This window comes from Oryctolagus cuniculus, chromosome 13 (genome assembly GCF_964237555.1).
Source record: "Oryctolagus cuniculus chromosome 13, mOryCun1.1, whole genome shotgun sequence".
Lineage (NCBI taxonomy): Eukaryota > Metazoa > Chordata > Mammalia > Lagomorpha > Leporidae > Oryctolagus > Oryctolagus cuniculus.
In genome coordinates, this window is record NC_091444.1 from 58566420 (window position 1) to 58590224 (window position 23805).

Sequence of the window (23805 nt, forward strand, 5' to 3'; positions counted from 1 at the left end):
TTCGCAGGAGGCATCTTACCCTTCCACCCAGGTAGACACAGAGCTAAGGATGTACGGGGACTCATGTGGTGAGAGAGCTGCACTTAGCTCCTCCTGTTTGGCTGAACAGCAGGTACTGATCAGCTCATGCAATCGCCTCCCCTTTACTTCTTTATCCAACAAACCCAAGCTGACCTGCCAGCCACAGGATGATTTCTTTCTCAAATTTGTATGGGATTTTATCTTGGCTCCTATAATTCATCTTCATCTTTTCTCCTTTTACTATTTTATTTTATTACTGCCAGTAAAGTCTCTGTTATTTCACTTGGGAAAAATAGTTGAAATAGAGCAAAAAAAAAAAAAAAAAAAAAAAAAAAAACCTAAAATCACTTCCTGTTAAATAGCTTGGTTTCCTTTGAATGATACTGGTTAATTCTTACACTCATTTCATTTATCAATATAGATTTGTAACACATTGTTTATTGTATAGTTTTAGCTAACTGCTCCTTTTTTTTGAGAAAAAATAACTATTTACTGTTTTTGCAGCTAAGTACTATTCTACTACTTTTGTACAGGCATTTACAGTTTTCCTTTTGTCTTGAATGTTGAACTTGTGAGGTAGAACCTATTGCATCTTTATAGGTTAAGGAAATGAGAGATAATGAGGCTCAGTGATTTTCCCCACCAAAAAAGTAAATTCCTGATCTGGGATTTAAATAGAGGTCTATGTTCCTCACCATTACACTGAGCAGCCAATTTCAGTGGAAACATTAGCCAATCTTAAAGCCTAGTCTCTCTATAGTAACTTTCAAGTAGATAACAAAAAAGTTTCTTTGTCTGGATTTGATGGCTGCAAATCGACATCTTACTAATTTTACTCAAGTGACTTGAGGGAATAGTGGCATAAGGTCAAACCAGTCCCATAAGATATCAAGTCACAAGATTCATGAAGTTATTTATCTCCTCTGTAGATAATATTTTTATGTTAGGTCTTATCTTGAGGGATTTTTCAGGAACCCAGGTCTTGAGCAAAAAGTAACTACCACCTCCAGACTAACTGGAACCCACATTACCATTATCAAAATTCCCTAAAGAATACAATGGGTATGTCCTTTCACTGACCAATCAACTTCATGGACAAAACACAGACATGCACAGGAGTTGGGTAAGCACCTTCAACGCTAACATAAATCTATAAAATTCCTTACCCTTAACCATTCAGGAAGTCAGGAATTAAGTGGTAACTACCGGTATTGCTTGCTCTGCACTATGCAAATAAATACCCACTTTATTTATTTATTCATTTATTTTATCACCATGGAGTCTGTCAGTGATTGGCTAAGGAGGCACTGGGTGAATAAACGCAAGTTTGTGGATTCTATAACATCTGATGGGTTTTTAGGAAAGACCAAAGTAGAATTAGAAGATAAGAAAATGATTGAGATCCTTGCATTTCTTACTACCCAAATAATGTTTCCATCCATCCTCTCTCAACTACCATCAATACTGTACATCTTTCACATATAAATCTGAGAGGGCCATTACATTCCTTAAAATTTTTGGTAGTTTCCCTTCATCTACATTAATAGCTCATTAATAGCTTTCAAACTTTTGTTCTGCCAATGTTCCATTACAATTTTAGTTTAAAATTGTTATAATGCTCCATCTGTTTTGGAAGCATTTTTATCTGTTTGAAAATTAGAGTTACATGAAGGGAGGAGAGAAAGAGAGAGAGAGAGACAGACAGACAGACAGTCTTCCATCCACTGGTTCACTCTCCCAAATGGCTACAACACCCAGGCAGGGCCAGGCTGAAGCCAGGAGCAAGCTTCTTCTGGGTCTCCCAAGTGGGTGTAGGGGGCCCAGGTGCTTGGGCCAGCTTCTGCTGCTTTCTCAGGCTCATTAGCAGGAAGCTGAGTAGGAAGAGGAGCAGCTGAGGTGGAAACCAGTACCTGAATGAGATGCTGGTGCTGTCAAGAGTGGCTTTACTCACTATGCTACAATGCCAGTCCCTGTTTTAAAATCTTAAATACATTTTAATAACACTTATTTTTAACTCCTTGACATTGGTGACAGATTAAGTGCAGGCCACCAGATGGCTGCTCATGATGCCTTGATAAAAGGGCACTAAAACTTCCTGAGAAGGAAAATCTACTCTACGATTACAATAAACTTTGCTTTCTGCAAAGAAATTTTTATATCACCAGCAAACTACATATATATATATATATTATTTTTTCCACAAAATATTTCATTATCTAAAATGAAAACAACTAAAACAAAGTAGAACAAAAACTAATTTGCACGGCTATTGAGCTAACTTTGTTAAGTATTTTTATAATTAGCATAGGCCTAAGTGCAAGACCCAGCCATAGTCCTGCTGCAAATTAATATAACTATTTTGTTTGATTTGAGCCTTTTTTTGAGGACCATGCATACTTTCCAATTTTTAGAGGTACCTAAGGTCTATAGATTTCTGATTCTCCTTTCTCTGCAATGGAAGGTGTTAAAAATGAACAGGAACCTTGGATCAAATTCTATCACACATATAAATATCTATTAGCAGAAATTATAAAAAGTTGTACTATGACTTCTTTTTTTTTTATTTGACAGGTAGAGTTATAGACAATGAGAGAGAGAGAGAGAGAGAGAGAGAGAGAAAGGTTTTCCATTGGTTCACTCTCCAAATGGCTGCTATGTCTGGTGCTGCGCCAATCTGAAGCCAGGAGCCAGGTGCTTCTTCCTGGTCTCCCACGCAGGTGCAGGGCCCAAGCACTTGGGCCATCCTCCACTGCCTTCCCAGGCCACAGCAGAGAGCTGGACTGGAAGAGGAGCAACTGGGACTAGAACCCGGTGCCCATATAGGATGCCGGCCCTGCAGGTGGAGGATTAACCAAGTGAGCCACAGCGCCAGCCCATACTACGACTTCTAAAAATTTGAAGTCCTAGGTTTCTGTCCTTGTACTTTGCAAAAAAAAAAAAAAATCACTCCAGGCAAACGTGAACTTTATCAGAAGTCAGCTAAATCTCTGGTCAGGCAGAGGATACATATGTTGCTTGCTATAAACAGGCCTATCTCAGAATCCCAAGCTGAGGATTCTGCTCCTAGAATAGGTAGAACCCTGAGCTCCTTTATTCTTGATTTTGTGGGATTTTTTAAAATTTTCTCATCAATGGATGCCCTTTGGGTATTTTTGAGATTAATAATGCTAATAATATGCCCTAAGTAGTTAACAGAATCTTGTTACTTACAGTAGCTATATTTGAAATGTGAATTTCTGAATAGAATTTTATATGAAATAAGTAATACTGGAGTTGTTAACCTGTCGTGTCTGAAGTAATGAGTAAAACTAACCATAAGCATAGGTATCATTGAAATGAAATAAATAGGATCTAAAAATTCAGTTGTGAGATAAAGAGGTTATCTTGGGATACGGAATCTGTGGAATATGGAGCCCTGACTCATTCTCCAAACAATACGGAATTTTGTCTACTAGCATAACACTTGAGAACAAGAGCTGGGCTAAGCATAGGAAGCAATCACTAGTTAATTCATATTTAAATGTGAGTTTTCATGGGATATTTTATTGTATATATTAAATTATGTTGAATTAATTCAACGTCAATTACAACCCATATAACAGGACATAGTACTACGGGAGGAAACTGTTGCCAGAAGTATCCTCAGATTAGTTATGCCTGTCACCACAAACTCTACCCAAGTGACCTAGTTTTCTCTACTGAGAAAAAAATGACTAAATTCTTCTCTCCTTGTATTTAAATCTTTAATATGTTTTTCAGGAAGTAGTTTGACTTGAACAATTTCTAAGAACACTAGAGAGGAAATAAGGACAAGAGACTAATGGGAATTTTTTTTTCTCACACACAGGCAGAAAGAATTCAATATACAAAAGGAAATTTTATCTTTTAATTTCATTTTTCAGAAATTTTTTGAAGTATGTTTGAACAATGAGCCAAAATTTGAGAAATATTAGCCACTTTTCTTCATGAATATGGGTAAGTAATGTTATTCAGGTATGAATGATAGACTATTTTTATGCAAATGTAGTTGATATCAATTTTAGTCCTAACCTAAGTATAGCATATAGGCCACACACATGGACTTGGGAGTAGATTGCTTGGGATTTCAAAACTGGTTCTGCCCTTTATGTATGAATCAAGACACATTATTTAATGTTTCTCTACCTTAAATATAAAATGCAGGCTAATCTTAGTACGTATTACACAGGAAGATATGAGTAACAAATGAATTGAATGTGTAATGTGCTATGAGTATTGCCTACTAGTTCTTGGAATTATGATGATTTATTTCTTTACTTGTAAACTCTGTGAGCTTCTCTGATTACTTATCCACTGAGTTATTTTCCCTAGGGATGTTTGAGAAGCTGGAATGCAAAAGACTCAAGGATTGATTCCCTCAGAAATTCAGTGCAGTTTGGCAGCAAACTCCCATGTGGTCAAGAAGATGCTGTCCCAACCAACGCAGATGTTTACTGCCATCATGCCAACTTTGGTCATTTCTCCACTGTAAGCCAAAGGGCAGACTATCTGATGACCAACCTTCATTCAGTTAGCTATCTCTATTCATGTCCTGTGACTTCTCTAGGGTGTTGTGGAGGAAATAGAAAGTGACCTCTCAGTACACACAGAATACACCAAGCCACCATTCCCTACTGAGTTTCAGAGAAACCCTTCAAGATATTTCTCTTCCACCACTGGGTGATTGCCATGTTCTAAGTTTCAAGGATAGTCTTCCCATTCTGTTTGTCAGCTGCCATTGCTTGTCTTCCCAATGTGTAAGGCTTAAGGGAAGATCCTCCTCCCAATCCCAGGGAACCAGGGATGGTCCCAGGACTTGAGCTCAGCTAAAAAGAACAGTGACAGTAGTCCCTGAAGTCGAATGTGTGTTCTGCAGTACATTGGCAGCATTCTGAACAGACTGTCCTTGCTGGTAGAAGGGTTGACTTCTTTTTGAATAGACTTTAGAATTTTCTTGGTCCCTGTGCATCGTTCAAGCTGTTTTCCACTTTCTAATCAAAGCTATGAGCCTCGTGTCTTCCGATAATTTCTCTTTTTCACTTAAATACCCAGATTTGGACTTTCTTACTAGCTAATAAAATATTTTGAATTGTCGCTCCCCCTCTTCGTGGAGGAACGACACAGGACCCTGCGCTATTCTTTTGTCTGCTCGGCCCTTCCCGGGTTTGCTGCTGGTCCTACCCAGGTTGGCTGCCGTCCTTCCACCTCCGTGGAAGGGAGGTTCCCCCTGCCACTTTCCCCACTTCCGCGGGCGAGCGGCACACCGCTGGCCGGCTCTCTCGGGGGCTGCTCAGGTGTTCCTTCAGATAGATGTTCCTGGTGCATGTTGTCTCTCTCCTCCTTTATAGTCCTCTTCCACCAATCCCAACTCTGCTACCCACACGCCGAGTACGCTGCTCTCCTCCAATCAGGAGCAGGATCAGCTCTTGCAGGTTATTGGTCGAACTGGAGGCAGCTGTGTAAAATTTGTTTACTCCTCTCCCAGCGCCATATTGTGGGAGAGCAGATGCATAGAATAAGTCTTAATTCCAGTAACTTAGTCTAGTCCGAGTTGCTCCCCACATGAATATAAAGAAACACAGTGTTTCCTAAGAAAAAAACCAGCACCCTATAACATTTTGTCATTGAGAGATGTTAAGAAAGTATTTGAAGTTTATTGGTGAAATGTTACCAATCCGTACCCTGACTGGGAAACTCACCTGAATGACCCATCCCTGGTCAGCTTGTTAATATCAGTGCTTGCTAGATTTAAACTCTTTCTTTCTCTGCCCAGATCCTCAGATAAGGCTTATCTTTAATAAGAGCTGAATACCATTACAAAAAATAAGACCTATGTTTCAAGCTTTATTTTGATAGTGGGCAACAAAAATTAATCTTAGAAATGTTATATACTGAAGCTATTAATTTTGGGGTTCATTGTAGTGTTCTCATTTGTACTTAATGCTTAATGTGACCAAGTGACTCATATTGTTGAATGCATAAGGGATTGTTTTCATGTCATTAAATATTAGATCTCTGGTTAGATACTGTTTGAACAAAAGGTTTGGATAGAAATTGAAAAGGTATAGGCTGGCACAGTGGCTCACTAGGCTAATCCTCCACCTGCAGCACCCCCGGGACCCAGGGTTCTAGTTCCGGTTGGGGCGCTGGATTCTATCCCGGTTGCTCCTCTTCCAGTCCAGCTCTCTGCTGTGGCCCGGGAAGGCAGTGGAGGATGGCCCAATTGTTTGGGCCCTGCACCCACATGGGAAACCAGGAGGAAGCATCTGCTTCCTGGCTTCAGATCTGCACAGCGCGTTGGCCATAGCAGCCATTTGAGGGGTGAACCAACGGAAGGAAGACCTTTCTCTCTGTCTCTCTCTCTCTCTCTGTCTAACTCTGCCTGTCAAAGAAAAAAGAGGTATTCTCTACAAAATATGCTTCAAATTAGTTAACATGGGTTTATAAGGTCCTTTGTAATTGGGTACAACTAACCTTGTTAACCTCATCCAGTGCAATGATGAATTTTTTAAAACACCCTGACATCTGTTCAGCTCATTGTCCTACTTCTCCCCTGATACAATGCATTGTTTTCATTTCTGCCTGCATTGCTCCCCCTCTCCTTGAACTTGTTAAAGCCTGCTTATTTTTTAGACTCTATCCTTAGCAATAGTTCCTCTCCACTCACATTCTGTGTGTGGGTTAGGATAGCTTCCAATTTGGTTCATGATGCAACATATAGATGGAAATTTATCACTGTCTATGCTCACAGGTTTTGCATTGCTTCTTTCCTGTTGACCCTGATGGAAGATGAAATCTTTGAAGGCTGGGCAACTACAGTGCTTTGCCCCTAATAGAATTGCCACAAATGTTAATACATAGCATGATATACATTTGTTAAAAACAAGTAAAATGTCAACTTCCATCCACAACCTTTATCTAATGTAAGATATTTCTGCTTGACAATGTATATCTATGCAATAAAAAAAGTAGAAACTTGGTACTTTAGATCAGAAACACAAAGCCATGGTGATTCACTTTTCTTTCTAAACTGTAAGGTCGGGCCAACACTGTGTTGTAGTAGGTTAATCCTCTGTATTCAGTGCCGGCATACCATATGGGCGCCAGTTTGAGTCCCGGCTCCTCCTCTTCCCATCCAGCTCTCTGCTGTGGCCTGGGAAAGCAGTAGAAGATGGCCCAAGCACTTGGGCCTCTGCTCCCACATGGGGGACCCAGTGGAAGCTTCTGGCTCCTGGCTTTGGATAGGCCCAGCTTTAGCTGTTGTGGTCATTTAGGGAGCGAACCAGCATATGGAAGACCTTTCTCTCTGTCTCTCTCACTGTCTGCAACTCTACCTCTCAAATAAAGAAGTAAAGTCTTTAAAATGTAGGGTCTTGGCCGGTGCCATGGCTCACTTGGTTAATCCTCCCCTTGCAGTGCTGGCACCCCAGGTTCTAGTCCTGGTTGGGGTGCCGGATTCTGTCCCAGTTGCTCCTCTTCCAGTCCAGCTCTCTGCTGTGGCCCAGGAAGGCAGTGGAGGATGGCCCAAGTGCTTGGGCCCTGCACCCGCCTGGGAGACCAGGAGGAAGCTCCTGGCTCCTGGCTTCGGATCTGCCCAGAGCACCTGCCCTGGCGGCCATTTTGGGGGTGAACCAATGGAAAGGATGACCTTTCCCTCTGTGTCTCTCTCTCACTGTCTAACTCTGCCTGTCAAAAAAAGAAAAAATGTAGGGTCTTTATTTATTTGAATGTTTGCTGTTTTTGTTCATTTTTGTTCTGAGTTTTTGCATATGTACATCTATGCATTTGTGAGCTTGAAGCATTTCAACTTTACCTTCAATCTAAAATAAAGAATGGTCATATTGAATGTATATTCCTAGAAGTAAGACTAGTCTGTTTTCTTCTGGTACTACTAAAAACTACTATGAATTAAAATTGCATTGAAGTAATATCTGTCAGACAAAGGATGTGAACCAATGACCAAAATATGCAATGTATAATAACCAGATGATATTTTTAAAAAGTTTTTGCAAACAAGGGGGAGAGAGAAAGAGACAGAAAGAGAGAAAGAGAAAGAGAGAGAGAGAGAGAGAGAGAGAGAGAGAGAGAGACCACCTGCTGGTTCACTGAATAAATGTGTGAAACAGTGGGAACAGAGTTAGGTTGAGCCTGGAGCCAGGAAATCCATCTGGGTCTTCCACATATGTGGAAGAAGCCCAAATACTTCAGCTTCCATTGCTGTCTCCCATGCACATTAACAGGAAGCTAGTTTGGAAGCAGAGGTGAGATGTGATTCAGGCACTCTGATATGGATTGCAGGTATCCAAAGCATCTTAACTTAGTGCTCATCCCCAAATCATATTTTAAAATATAACTCTCACAATCTGTATCAATTAGTCCAGGAAACCAGGCTACAATCCTCTATAGCAATTGCTTACAAATGGAAGAAATCAATTACTTTTAGCTTCCATAATTTTTGACTCTGATTCTAACATATGGCAACCACAAAAAGCCAATATGCTCCCCAGCCAATCACAGAGCAGACCTAAATTCTAAGTTAGCCCTATCTTTCATTTTCTTATGCATGTAGACCATCTCCAATCAGGGCATTCTGGAAGCTTGCCATGTTTTCCCCACTATGAAGCATTCCCAGTCCTCTGTTTACCTTTGAGTCTCTGCCAAATGCAGATGATGACTTATTTACTATAATAAACTCTGGACAGATAATATTTGCTTGTTCTTATTTAGGTGGATGTCATTTTCAAAGACGAGAAGAAAAATTATTTTGCATAAAAGATCAAGCAAAATCCTTTTATATGAAGAATTCATTTAATTATCCAATATAAAGAATTTCAAACAGTCAATAATACTGAAGATTTGCATGTACCATGTTAATTCATCACTACTAGGTGACTTTATTTTTGGTTTATGTCTTAGTTATTTTATTACTCTCATTCCAAATACATTATCTTATCTTTGTAATAGCTGGAGTGGTAAGTTTATTATATGTTAAGCTCTCATCCATTTTTAACAGTATGATTAAGTATTGCAATAATAACTTCAGAGATAGTTTCTTATGTATAAGGAAGGCATCGATTGTGATTATTTTAACTGGGACAGTTAATGGATAATAGATACTTCCCATGGCTATCCATGTTTGTCCACTGGTTATATAAAGCTTTTGAGGAAAGAGTATACTTAAAAGTGTATAACAGCCAAGAAATCAAAGTCCTATTTTGCAATATTCAGAAAGGCAGTTTAAAATTGTTTGCAAATACTTGTAAAATGGCATGGGGCTGGTGCTATGCTGTAGCAGGTAAAGTTGCCATCCCACATGGGTACTGGTTTAAGTACCAGCTGCTCCACTTGTGATCCAGCTCTCTGCTGTGGCCAGGGAAAGCAGTAGAAGATGGCCCAAGTCCTTGGGCCCCTGTACCTGCACAGGAGACCCGGAAGAAGCCCTTGGCTCCTGCCTTCGGATCAGCACAACTCCGAACGTTGTGGCCAATTGGGGAGTGAACCAGAAGATGGAAGACCTCTCTCTCTCTCTCTTTCTCTCTCTCTCTCTCTTTCTCTCTCTCTCTCTCCTCTCTCTGTGTAACACACACTTCCAAATAAATAAATAAGTCTTTAAAAAATGTCATGCTAACTCATTGCACACATTAACATTTATAATACTGAAGTGAACTGAAAAAATATTATTGTTCTTGAATATATAATGGGATTCATTTTACATTGAATGAGTTTTATATGAGAGCAATGGCAATTCAAAGTCTACACAAACATTAATTTTTCAAATTATCCATGTTTCAAAATTCTTTGATTCTAACATTTTAATGAATTTCACTTTTTATCCCAAACAGTACTATGTTACATTTTTTATCAACGTCTTTTCTTTTTCCTTACAGGTAAACTCTTACTAAAATTATTAAATTGAATAAACTGATTGCATTTATATGTTGAAGTAACTAAAGATTGTGAATATCAACAAATACTATTTGAGTTAGAGTCAATGTATTTAAAATCATGATTTTATAATGAAAAATGTCAACTAGGAATTTTATTTAATTGTAAGGAACTTAGGACAACACCATATTTCCAAGTACATTTTTGTAATGTTCTGTGTTTTGGCATGATGCAGTGTCCTTTGTTCTGTAACTTTGCAAACTTGAATGTATTTTCTTTGGTCCAATAGTTATCAAGCATTGTGTTTCTTAATTTCTAAGTAGATTCATTGATCTGATTTTTATGCTGTATTGTTAACTTCATTGGTTTATTATAACAATGTGACATATATGACTTCATCTTTTTTTATTTATATTATGTCTGTTTCTCTCCAATTTGTTCTTTTCTTTTGTAGAAAAAGTCAAGTTTATTTTACGTAGCTTTCCTTTTGGGAATGATTGTCATCTCTGTGTTTGCTCTCATCATAACCCTGAAGTTTCTACTCTTTTTAGAAACAAATTACCAGCTGTTTTCCCATAAAGACTCCCCTCCTCTACAAATTGAGCTCTATTTTTATCTTTATTTTCTTAATTTATTTGAGAGTGAGAAAGGGAGACAGAGAAAGAAAGGGCTTCCATCTACAAGTTTACTTCCCAGTGACTGATCTTAGGAATTGGGAACTCAATCAGTGTCTCCCATATGAGTGTCAGGGCCCCAACTATTTGAGCTGTCACCTGCTGCCTCCAGGGTATACATTAACAGGAAACTGGAATCAGGAGTAGAGCTGGGACTCAGATTTAGGCACTCAGGTATGGAATATGTGGCATCCTAACTGCTACACAAAGCTCAATGCCCTCCCTAAATTGAGCTATTTAGAATATATTTAATCCCATAAGCAGCAAATAGATGGGTTTTGTTTTTTAATCCATTCAGCCAGTCTGTGCCTTTTAACTGGAGAGTTGGGGCCAATTACTTTCAATGTGACTATTGATAAGTTGTGACTTTGCCCTGCCATTTTCCCAAAAATATTTCTTTCTTTTTTTCTTAATTTTTTTTTTAATTTGACAGAATTAAACTGAGAGAGAGACAGAGAGAAAGCCAGGAGCCAGGTGCTTCCCCCGGTCTCCCATGTGGGTGCAGGAGTCTAAGCATTTGGGCCATCCTCCACGGCCTACCTGGGCCAGAGCAGAGAGCTGGACTGGAAGATAAGCAATTGGGACTAGAACCAGGTGCCCATATGGGAAGCCAGTGCCTCAAGAGGAGGATTAATCAAGTGAGTCACGGTGCTGGCAACCAAAAGATATTTCTAATATATGCTTTGAACTTCCCGTGATCTTTTACTGGCAGGTTTTCTTCCTTTACCTTCTTTCGTATTGATGGCCATGTTTCTGTGTTTCTGTGTGTAGCACATCTTTAAGCATCTTTTGCAGGGCTGGATGAGTGGTGACAAATTCTTTCCATTTCTGTTTGCTATAAAAGGTCTTTATTTCACCTTCATTCACAAATGAGAGCTTAGCAGGATATAATATTCTGGGCTGGCAATTTTTCTCTCTTAGTACTTGGGCTATATCTCACCATTCCCTCCTAGCCTGTAGGGTTTCTGATGAGAAGTCTGCTTCTCTCATTGGAGATCCTTTGAGAGTAATCTGATGTTTCTCTCTTGCACATTTTAGCATCTTTTCTTTATGTTTCACTGTGGTGAGTTTGATTACAATGTGTCATGGTGAGGATCTCTTTTGGTCGTATTTATTTGGGGTTCTATGTGCTTCCTGTACTTGGATATCTCTTTCCTTCTCCAAACCTGGGAAGTTTTCTGCTAGTATCTCGCTAAAAAGGCCTTCTAATCCTTTCTCTCTCTCCATGCCTTCAGGAACTCCTAGAACCCGAATGTTGGTTTTTTTAATAGTATCCTGTAGATTCCCAACAAATGTTTTAGATTTCTAATTTCCTCTTCTTTTCTTTGGTTTGACTGTATATTTTCCTATGCTCTGTTTTCTAAGTCTGATATTCTCTCTTTTATCTCACTGATTCTGTTTTTAAGGCTCTCTAATGTGTTTGTCATTTTTTCTATTGAATTCTTGATTTCATTTTGATTTCTCTTCAATATCTCAATTTTATGTTGTACTAAATTCCTCATTTCATTTCGATTCCTCCTTAAGATTTCATTTTCATGAGAGAGATTTTCTGTCCTGTCTTGTATGGATTTCTGTAGTTCATGCATTTGTTTTTGATAACTTCTAAATGTTCTTATCACAAATTTTTTGAAATCCATATCTGCATTTCTTCTATCTCAACATCTTCATAATCTTATATTGGAGTGCCATGTTCATTTGGGAGCATCATAATGTCTTCCTTGTTCTTGTTTCCTCTGTTTCTGCATTTGATGTTTGGCATTGTGGAGATATCTTTGGTTTCTTCTTCTTTGTTTTTCTCTGTGTTGGCTATGACTCTAGATTAAGTGGACTGTCTGCTTTGGTAAATCTCTAGAGGCAAGACCCCTACCTCACACTTTGCACAAAAATTCACTCAACATGGATTAAAGTTCTAAATCTATGATCCGACACCATCAAATTATTAGAGAACATCGGAGAAACCCTGCAAGATACAGGCACAGGCAAAGACTTCTTGGAAAAGACCCCGGAGGCACAGGAAGTCAAAACCAAAATTAACAATTGGGATTGCATCAAGTTGAGAAGTTTCTGTACTGCAAAAGAAACAGTCAAGAAAGTGAAGAGGCAACCAACAGAATGGGAAAAAATATTTGCAAACTACGCAACCGTTAAGGGATTAATAACCAGAATCTACAAATAGATCAAGAAATTCCACAACAACAAAACAAACAACACACTTAAGAGATGGGCCAAGGACCTCAATAGACATTTTTCAAAAAAGGAAATTCAAATGGCCAACAGACACATGAAAAAATGTTCAGGATAACTAGCAATCAGGGAAATACAAATCAAAACCACAATGAGGTTTCACGTCACGCTGGTTACAATGGCATACATACAGAAATCTACCAACAACAGATGCTGGTGAAGATGTATGGAAAAAAGGACACTAACCCACTGTTGGTGGGAATGCAAACTGGTCAAGTCACTATGGAAGTCAGTCTGGAGATTTCTCAGAAACCTGAATATTATGCTACCATACAACCCAGCCATACCTCTCCTTGGAATTTACCCAAAGGAATTTAAATTGGCAAATAAAAGAGCTGTCTGCACCTCAATGTTTAATGCAGCTCAATTCACAATAGCTAAGACCTGGAATCAACCTAAATGGCCATCAACAGTAGACTGGATTAAAAAATTATGGAATATGTACTCTATAGAATACTATACAGCACTAAAAATGAAATCTGGTCATTTGCAACAAAATGAAGGAATCTGGAAAACGTCATGCTGAGTGAATTGTCAGTCCCAAAGGGAAAAATATCATATGTTCTCCCTGATCAGTGACAACCAACCGAGCACCAAAAACGAAACCTTTGGAAGTGAAATGGACACTATGAGAAACAGTGACTTGATCAGCCCTTGTCCTGACTGTCGAGGAACAACTTACTACTTTATTCGTTATAGTATTTTTTTTTTTGTTCTACTTAATACTATTGGTTGAACTCTTTAATTAACACACAATTATTCTTAGATATTTAAATTTAACTGAAAAGTGATCCCTGTTAAATATAAGAGTGGGAATAAGAGAGAAAGGATCTGTACAATTGGCACATGCTCAATCGGACTTGCCCCTAGGGTAGTGTTAGAAACATGCCAGGGTATTCCAATTCAATCCCATCAAGGTGGCAGGTACCAATGCCATCTCACTATTCCAAGTGATAAATTTCTGTTCACAATTAATCATAATGATAGGATTAAGAGTGAAAGGGATCACATAAACAAGAATAGGGTCTACAAATACTAACTGATAGAATTAAAAAGGAGAGAATGCTCCAACATGGGAAGAGGGATACACAGCAGACTCATAGAATGGCAGATATCCTAAATAGCACTCTGGCCTCAGAATCATCCCTTAAGGCAGTCGGATCTGGCTGAAGAGCCCATGAGAGTATTTTAGGCATGGAAAGCCAAGACACTCTGGCTGAAAAAAAAAAAACAAAAAAAAACAAAAAAAAAACTAAAAAAAAATGAAAGATCTCTGTGAGTGAGATCCCAGCAGAAAGAACAGGCCATCAAAGCAGGAGGTACCTTTCTCTGAAAGGAGGAGAGAACTTCCACTTTGACTATGGCCTTGTCTAAATAAGATTGGAGTTGGTGAACTCAAAAGGCTTCCATAGCCTTGGCAACTCATGACAAGAGCCTAGGTTGATTTCTGATGCCATAAACAGGAGTGTCAATTGTTAAACCAACAACAGGAGTCACTGTGCACTTACTCCCCACGTAGGATCTCTGTCCTTAATATGTTGTACTATGTGAATTAACAGTATAACTAGTATTCAAACAGTCCTTTATACTTTGTGTTTCTATATGGGTGCAAACTGTTTAAATCTTTACTTAGTATATACTAAATTAATCTTCTGTATATAAAGATAATTGAAAATGAATCTTGATGTGAATGGGATGGAAGAGGGAGCGGGAGATGGGATGGTTATGGATGGGAGGGAGGTTATCAGGGGAAAAAGCTGCTATAATCCAAAAGTTGTACTTTTGAATTTATATTTATTAAATAAATGTTAAAAGATGAAAATATAATATATTTAACCCCTTACATTGCTTTGCAGCACAATCTGAAAGAGAATTTTAGAATTCTTTTTTTTTTTTCTCTCTCTCCATACCCCAACTTAACCTCAGAGTTTTCACTAGGGCAGTACTTTGAATTCTAGTTTCTGTTCAGAATTTTCCTTTAAATATCAATCCTTTTTTTTTAATTCTAAAAACTTATATCGAAGTGATTTAAAAGATTTCTCTTCTGGGGTTGGTGCTGTGGTGCAGCAAGTTAAACTGCCACCTGTGAGGCTGGCGTCCCATTTGAGCATTGGTTTGTGTCCCAAATTCTCCACTTCCAATCCAGTTAGCTGCTAATACACCTGGCCAACAGAATATGGCTCATGGCTCAAGTACTTGGACTTCCGCCACCCACATGGGAGACCTGGAAGGAGTGCCAGGCTCCTGGCTTTGGATTAGCCTAGCTTGGGCCACTATAACCACTGTGGAGTAAACCAGTGGATGGAAGATTTTCTCTCTCTCTCTCTCTGTCATGCTGCCTTTCAAATAGATAAGTAATTATATTTTAAAAATATTTGCCTTCATTTTTGAACATCCTTATGAAAATTTTTAGCATTTTTAGGCTGTCTTTTTATGTATTTCAATTATATGCATGATGACACTTCAAAAAACTTGGAAAATGGAATTAAGAGATGCATATTTTGTTGCAAAAGCTTTTTAATAGTAAGCATGTTCCAAAAAGTACTTTGAAGACTCCTTGTATATGAAATGTGTGGTCTATTCCTTCCTCTCCTCATTGCTGTTCCTCTTGTCTTCATCTCTCCTGATTCAATTCTGTTGGTTCATGGAAGAACAGGGTAATATAATTCCTGAACTATAGACTATCTACATATTTCTCTTTCTTATCAGGGATTAATATGTTGGGTAGCAATGGAATGCTCAGGCTAATTTTTTTTTCTCATTCTTTTTTTTTTTTTTTTGACAGGCAGAGGTCTTCCTTTTTCCAATGGTTCACCCCCCCAGTGGCCGCTGCAGCCGGCACACCACGCCAATCCGAAGCCAGGAGCCAGGAGCTTCCTCCTGGTCTCCCATGCTGGTGCAGTGCCCAAGGACCTGGGCCATCCTCCACTGCACTCCCGGGCTACAGCAGAGAGCTGGACTGGAAAAGGAGCAACCGGGACAGAATCCGGCTGGTTTTCTGCTGCTTTCTTGTTCTCAATGTGGCAAATAAATTGTATGTAATATTTTTTCCTTTTAGGGGATTTTTTTTTTCTTCTGTAAGAAGCTTGTAAACACTTCTTTTTACTGGAAGCTCTACAACTTCTCCAAGCATTTTTTTAATCATTAACGTTGCTTGGATTGTTCATTGAGCAATTTCATCCACAGGCTTGGTTCCTTCTTCAAATCAGTGAGGAAAAAAAAAAAGCTTTATTTTATGTTCTAGTCCTTTGTTCTTCTTTTCCATGCCTACAATTCATATTTACTTCTTCTAGGTCTCTTCTCCAATTCTGAGGTTTCCTATATTTTTCTTTCTGTTCAGTGTATTAAATCTGGACTTGATATAGGTCTTACATTGAATATTCTAGGCCAACACTTCTTATCTCAGTAGTAACTACCCCATTTTCAATATTGAAAATGTTTTAGATTTGTGCTTCTATAAAATCTTTGTATTATACTTGAATATCTCTAAGTACTCATTTTCCATGTTCTGTTCTGTTTCTTCCAAAATTTAAATTTTTAATGTGCTTAATCTAATATTTCTTTCCTTTCCTGTCCACCCCTTGCTGTGACATGCCATATGTATTACTACTGTTCTTTCCTTGCTTCTGGATGTTCAGATCTATCTTCTGGGTCCCTTTAGTGGAAATAGCCACACTGGTGCTGGAATTAATGGGATTACACACTATGGGCCAACTGCTGAGCTGCTGCCAGTTGTCAGTTCCACATTAAAACACCAAGGACGACATTTTGTTCTGCAATCTCTTATTCTTTTAGCTAACAGAGGAATGAGATAGCCATGCAGATCTTTAGGATTGGGAAGAATATTCATGATGGCAGATGGATATATTTTCCCACTGGAGTTAGCACAGCTAAGTTTTCACCAGGAATGTTGTGTTAAGACCCTCTTCTTAAGAATTTTCAGCAATTGTCTCCAGAGTTTTACAGGGCCCAAATAGAAGATAGCTATTTTCATCAAGTTTTTGTCATGTACTCCAGATATCAGCGAATACTTGGCTCTGAAGAAGTAAATGTTTTCAACAAATTTGAATGAAACGCTCCATATGTTTTGGTGCTATACATACTTTTAAATGTATCTTCTACTATATGAATCACCTCTGTCCACTGGTTCCTAGAAGAATCTTATCAATTACCTGTGAATCAATTCCTTCTATTCTTTCCTTAAAATTGTCCTCTATCCTCAGTGCTCATTTATCTGAACATCTCTTATATTCACCCTCTCTACTGTTTAAGAGACTGTATTTTATTTGTTGCCCTTATCAGTACATAGCATATTAGAGTAATTCTGTTCACAGTCATTTAATGAATAATTAAATGTAACAATTCATAATAACATGAATCTATTTTATAGGATCAAATGTGGAAAATTTAACTATGTCAAAGCATCTGGTTCTGTGTGTTATATCTAATAAGGGAAACAGCATCTGTGGAATATTTTTAGGAAACAAAGTGGTTGATCATTTCAGGTCTTTTCTTTTAGTAATCCTTCTCTAGATAATATATTTGTAAATATTTTCCAAAATAACATTGTTAAAATCTGTAGACTCAATGTGTTAAAATCATCTAAGATCAAGAACTGTATCTTAAACCTCTTTTTCATCCTCAGATCTTAGTTTAAACTAGGCCTCTAATTGACAAATTTAGTATGTATGAGAATATAGCACTGGGGCCAGTGCTGTGGTATAGTCGGGTAAGCCTCTCCCTGCAGTGCCGGCATCCCAAATGGAAGCTGGCTCGAGTCTTGGCTGCTCCACTTCTCATCCAGCTCCCTGCTGATGGCCTGGGAAAGCAGCAGAGGATGGCCCAAGGGTCTGGGCCCTTGTAACCATTAGGAGACTCAAAAGAGGCTCCTGGCTCCTGGCTCCTGACTTTGGATCGGCCCAGCTCCAGCAGTTGTGGCCATCTGGGGAGTGAACCAGTGGATGCAAGATCTCTGTCTTTCCCTCTCTCCCTGTAATCCTGCCTATTGAATAAAATAAATCTTTTTTTTTTTTTTAAGTGTATGGCATAGGAGGTGTATTAAGATGAAGATTCCCTTGCCTCCTCCCTAAAAGTCAGATTCAGTAGATGTGCAGTGACACACAAGGACCTACCTCTTTTCTGGCATGGGTCAGAACCACTGGAATAATAACTCTAACATTTGTTGGAAAAATTAATTCATCTAAGGGAGGTTCATTATTTTAAAACCTACTTCTTTTTAAATTTTAATTTTAATTAATTTTAACAGATTCAATATGACTTGTAGCTACAAGCATAAAAACATAATGATATTCCCCTCTTCCCTTCCTCCCAACTTTCTTTCTTCTATCCCTTTTTCTGTTGTTTTTATTTTTCATTTTTTGAGATAATATATTGTAAATTTACATTACAGTAAAAAGGCTTAGTATTTCTTTAATGAATATACAAAACATGTTTTTCTCTTAAGAGATTTAATTTTTAACTTCCATTTAAAAATTTTATTTAAGGTATAAAATGTAATGTATTTCATATATAGAGATTTAGGAGCATCTCCCTCCTACCCGCACTCCCATCCTTCCTCCTCCATCCTTTCTCATTCCCTCTCTTAATATTTACTCTGCTGTACTTGCAGTCTACTTTATACTCATAAGATAACCCTACACTAATTAAAGAATTCAAGGAACATTAAGAAGAAGAAGAAAAAGGAAAAAAAAAGTACTGTTCCTCAACAGTAGAGACAAAGACTGTAAAGAAATCATCAAATCTCAAAATGTCAATTTCACAACTATACATCAAATTTTTGGTACTCTATTAGTTACCACAGATCAGGGACAACATATGATATTTGTCTTTGGGAGACTGGCTTATTTCACTAAGTATAATGTTTTCAGTTACATCCATTTTGTTGTAAAAGACAGGCTTTCATTCTTTTTATGGCTGAGAAGGCCCGAGAGTGCAGTGGAGGATGGCCCAAATCCCTGGGTTCTGCACCCGCATGGGAGACCAGGAGAAGGACCTGGCTCCTGGTTTCGGTTGCAGCATGCCGCCGCAGTGGCCATTAGGGGGTGAACCAATGCAAAAGGAAGACCTTTCTCTCTGTCTCTCTCTCTCACTGTCCATTCTGTCTGTCAAAAAAAAAAAAAAAATTCATAATGATGATGGACACTTGGTTTGATTCTATAACTTAGCTATTATAAATTAAGCTGCAAAAACGTAGGGGTACAGCTACCTCTTCCACATGCTGATTCATTTCCCTTGGGCAAATTCCCAAGAGTGGGATTGCTGGGCCATATGTTATAACCATTTTCAGCTTTCTGAGGTATCTCCACACTGTCTTCCATGGCAGCTGTATTATTTTACATTCATACAAACAGTGGATTAGGGAACCTCTTTCCCCACATCCTTGCCAGCATTTATTATTTGTTGATTTCTGTGTGGGAGCCATTTTCACATGATTTTGATTCCCTTTCCTTTATGGCTAGTGATTCTGATCATTTTTTAAGTGTCTGTTGGCCATTTGAATTTCATCTTTTGAAAATGCTTGTTCAAGTCTTTTGCTCATTTCTTAACTGGATTGTTTGTCTTGTTGAGTTTCTTGAGCTCTTTATAGATTCTGGATTTAATCCTTTATCAGTTGCATAGTTTGCAAATGTATTCTCCTATTCAATTGGTTTTCTCTTCCATTTCTGAGTGTTTCTATTGTGGTGCACAAGCTTCTCTGCTTAATGTAATCCCTTTTGTCAATTTTGGCTTTGGTTGCCTGTGCTTCTGGAGTGTTTTCCAAGAAGTCTTTGCCTATGCCAGTGTCTTGCAGTTTCTCCAATGTTTTCCTCCAGTAATTTGATGGTATCCGGTTGTAGATTTAGATCCTTCATCCATTTTGAGTTGATTTTGGTATAAGGTGTATAAGGTACAGGTCTTGTTTCATACTTCTGCACACAGAGATAAACTTTTCCTAGCACCATTAGTTGAGGAGACTGTCCTTTCTCTAGGGATGGATTTTAGCTCTTTTGTTAAAAAACTAAGTGGTTGTAGATGTGTGAGTTGATTTCTGGAGTTTCTATTCTGTTCCATTGTAATATCCACCTGTTTTTGTACCAGTGTCAGACTGTTTTGATTATAACTGCCCTGTAATATGTCTTGAAATCTGGTATTATGATGTCTCTGGCTTAGTTTTTCTTGTATAAGATTGCTTTAGCTATTTGAGTTTCCTGTGTTTCCATATGAATTTCAACATCATTTTTTCTCTGAGCAGAATGTCCTGGTATTTTGATTGATATCACAACAAATCTGTAAATTGCTTTCAGTAGTACAGACATTTTTCCATTTTTTGTGCCTTCTATTATTTCTTTAATGTTTTGTAATTTACACTGTAGAGATCTTTGGCATCACTGATTAAATGCATTCTATGGTATTCAATTTTTTGTAGCTATTGTGAATGGGATTGATCTTAAAAATTGTTTCTCAGCTATCATCTTGTTTGTGTATACAAAGTCTATAAACAAACATTACTTTTCTGTATTAATGGAGATTTAACTCTGACTTAAATCTCACAGCAAAACATTCCAGTCTACTAGAGTTGAGAAAAAATTTTAACGGTGTAATATAAAAGGAGCAATACAAAATACACAAATGCGAAAACCCATGGAGTCTGAAACAGAGTCGAGGTTGCTAGGATTTAGAAAGAGAGATATGAATTGTGACTTTAATAAGCATGGGCTCTACGGGATAAAATGTTCTAAAATTAAAACTGATAGAACAACGTTGTGAATATGTTCAATGCCACTGCATTGTGTATTTACAAAGGGTCAATTTTATGGCGTATGAATGATATCTCAGTAGTGGCATGATTGAAAAGGAAAAGGAAAAGAAGCAAATACAGTCAATCCAATAAATATTAACAAATGAAGTGAAAGAATCTGCACATATGTCTAACTCATTTGAATTGGAGAACTGAGAACTTTGTGGAAAATGTTAATAAAAAGAACCCCTATAGGAGTAAAGGTTTACTACTCCAATTTTCTTGTGAAGATTTCTTTTTTTTTTTGCATCAGTTAACAATTTTATCTTATTTTTTTATAATTTTTTTAACTTTTATTTAGTAAATATAAATTTCCAAAGTACAGTTTATGGATTACAATGGCTTTCCCCCCATAACTTCCCTCCCACTTGCATCCCTCCCATCTCCCGCTCCCTTTCCCATTCCATTCACATCAAGATTCATTTTTGATTATCTTTATATACAGAAGATTGATTTAGTATATATAAACTAAAGATTTCATCAGTTTGCACCCACACAGAAACACAAACTATAAAATACTGTTTCAGTACTAGTTATAGCATTACTTCACATTGGACAACACATTAAGGACAGATCCTACATGAGGAATAAGTGCACAGTGACTCCTGTTGATGACCTAACAATTTGACACTATTTTTTATGGCATCAGTAATCTCCCTAGGCTCTAGTCATGAGTTGCCAAAAAGAACTCAAGAAGCCTCTTGAGTTCACTGACTTCGATCTTATTCTGACAGGGTCATAGTCAAAGTGGAAGTTCTCTCCTCCTTTCAGAGAAAGGTACCTCCTGCTTTGATGGCCTGTTCTTTCTGCTGGGATCTCACTCACAGAGATCTTTCATTTTTTTATTTTTTTTGCCAGAGTGTCTTGGCTTTCCATGCCTAAAATACTCTCGTGGGATCTTCAGACAGATCTGACTGCCTTAAGGGCTGATTCTGAGACCAGAGTGCTATTTAGGATATCTGCCATTCTATGAGTCTGCTGTGTATCCAACTTCCCATATTGGATTGTTCTCTCCCTTTTTTATTCTATCAGTTAGTATTAGCAGACACTAGTCTTGTTTGTGTGATCCCTTTGTCTCTTAGGCCTGTCAGTGTGATCAATTGTGAACTGAAATTGATCACTTGGACTAGTGAGATGGCATTGGTACATGCAACCTTGATGGGATTGAATTGGAATCCCCTGGCATGTTTCTAACTCCACTATTTGGGACAAGTCTGATTGAGCATGTCCGAAATTATACATCTCCTCCATCTCTTATTTCCACTCTTATATTTAACAGGGATCACTTTTCAGTTAAAATTAAACACCTAAGAATAATTGTGCGTTATTTACAGAGTTCAATCAATAGTACTGAACAAAAAAATACTAAAAGGGATAAAGTATTATATTGTATATCAACAGTCAGGACAAGGGCTGATCAAGTCACTGTTTCTCATAGTGTCCATTTCACTTCCACAGGTTTCCTCTTTGGTGCTCAGTTAGTTGTCGCCAATCAGGGAGAACATATGATATTTGTCCCTTTGGGACTGGCTTAATTCATTCAGCATGATGTTTTCCAGATTCCTCCATTTTGTTGCAAATGACCGGATTTCATTGTTTTTGACTGTTGTATAGCATTCTATAGAGTACATGTCCCATAATTTCTTTATCCAGTCTACTGTTGATGGGCATTTGGGTTGGTTCCAGGTCTTAGCAATTGTGAATTGTGCTGCAATAAACATTAATTTGCAGACAGCTTTTTTCTTTGCCAATTTAATTTCCTTTTGGTAAATTCCTAGGAGAGGTATGGCTGGGTTGAATGGTAGGGTTATATTCAGGTTTCTGAGTAATCTCCAGACAGACTTCCATAGTGGCTTTACCATGCCTAACCTGGAAGTGTCACCTTTGGCACACCCTTAACCCTGAGGAACCAAACAGAGCTCTCAGGCCACACCGATCTCAAGCCTCTAAGACTCCTTCAAAAGCCGACACTCCACTTAATACAGTCATAGTATAAGAAGAAAAAAACACCACAGTGAGGGAAGAAGAATCCAAAGAATATCTCCACAATGCCAATCAAAAAACACAGAAACCAAGGAAACAAGAACAAGGAAGACATTATGGCACCCCCAAATGAACAAGACACCCCAAGCCAAGATTATGAAGATGATGAGATGGAAGAAATGCAAGATACAGATTTCAAAAAATTTATGATAAGAACATTAAGAAGTTTTCAAAAACAAATGCTTGAGCTATGGAAAACCTTACTGGACAGGATAGAAAATCTCCTTCAAGAAAATGAAATCTTAAGGAGGAATCGAAATCAAATGCAGAAACTAGTAGAACAGCAAAGTGTGATAGTGAAGAGAAATCAAAATGAAATGAAGAAATCAATAGATCAAATGACAGACACATTAGAGAACCTTAAAAACAGAGTCAGTGAGTTAGATGAGAGAATATCAGACTTAGAAGACAGAGCACAGGAAAGTATACAGTCAAACCAAAGAAAAGAAGAGGAAATTAGAAATCTAAAACATATTGTTGGGAATCTACAGGATACTATTAAAAAACCCAACATTTGGGTTTCTAGGAGTTCCTGAAGAAATGGAGAGAGAGAGAGAAAGGATTAGAAGGCCTTTTTAGTCAGATAATTGCAGAGAACTTCCTGGGTTTGGGGAAGGACAGAGACATCTAGTTCAGGAAGCTCATAGAACCCCTAGGAAACATGACCAAAAGAGATCCTCACCATGACACGTTGTAATCAAACTCACCACAGTGAAACACAAAGGAAAGATCCTAAAATGTGCAAGAGAGAAACGTCAGATTACTCTCAAAGGATCTCCAATTAGACTTACAGCAGACTTCTCATCAGAACCCTACAGGCTAGGAGGGAATGGTGAGATATAGCCCAAGTACTAAAAGAGAAAAACTGCAAGCCCAGAATCTTATATCCTTCAAAGCTCTCATTTGTGAATGAAGGTGAAATAAAGACCTTTCATAGCAAACAGAAATTGAAAGAATTTGTTACCACTCATCCAGCCCTGCAAAAGATGCTTAAAGATGTGCTACACACAGAAACACAGAAACACGGTCATCAATATGAAAGAAGGTAAAGGAAGAAAATATGCCAGGTAAGAGATCACAGGAAGTTCAAAGCATAATATTCGAAAATATCTTTGGGAAATT

General features: G+C 38.0%; 1 long non-coding RNA gene across 3 annotated transcripts in view; it reads left to right on the forward strand.

Moving 5' to 3' along the window:
- Positions 1 to 3449: 3449 nt before the first annotated feature.
- The window catches only part of LOC127483572 (uncharacterized), a 41114-nt gene continuing 20758 nt past the window's right edge, over positions 3450 to 23805 (forward strand). For 2 of the 3 annotated variants that reach the window (XR_011381275.1, XR_007909987.2), the window contains exons 1-3: positions 3450 to 3543; positions 3924 to 3996; positions 15628 to 15876. This is a non-coding gene — a long non-coding RNA (uncharacterized lncRNA). Of the gene's footprint in view, positions 3544 to 3923; positions 3997 to 8766; positions 8928 to 15627; positions 15877 to 23805 lie in introns of all 3 variants that reach the window. The other variant, XR_011381274.1, reaches the window with a different exon arrangement.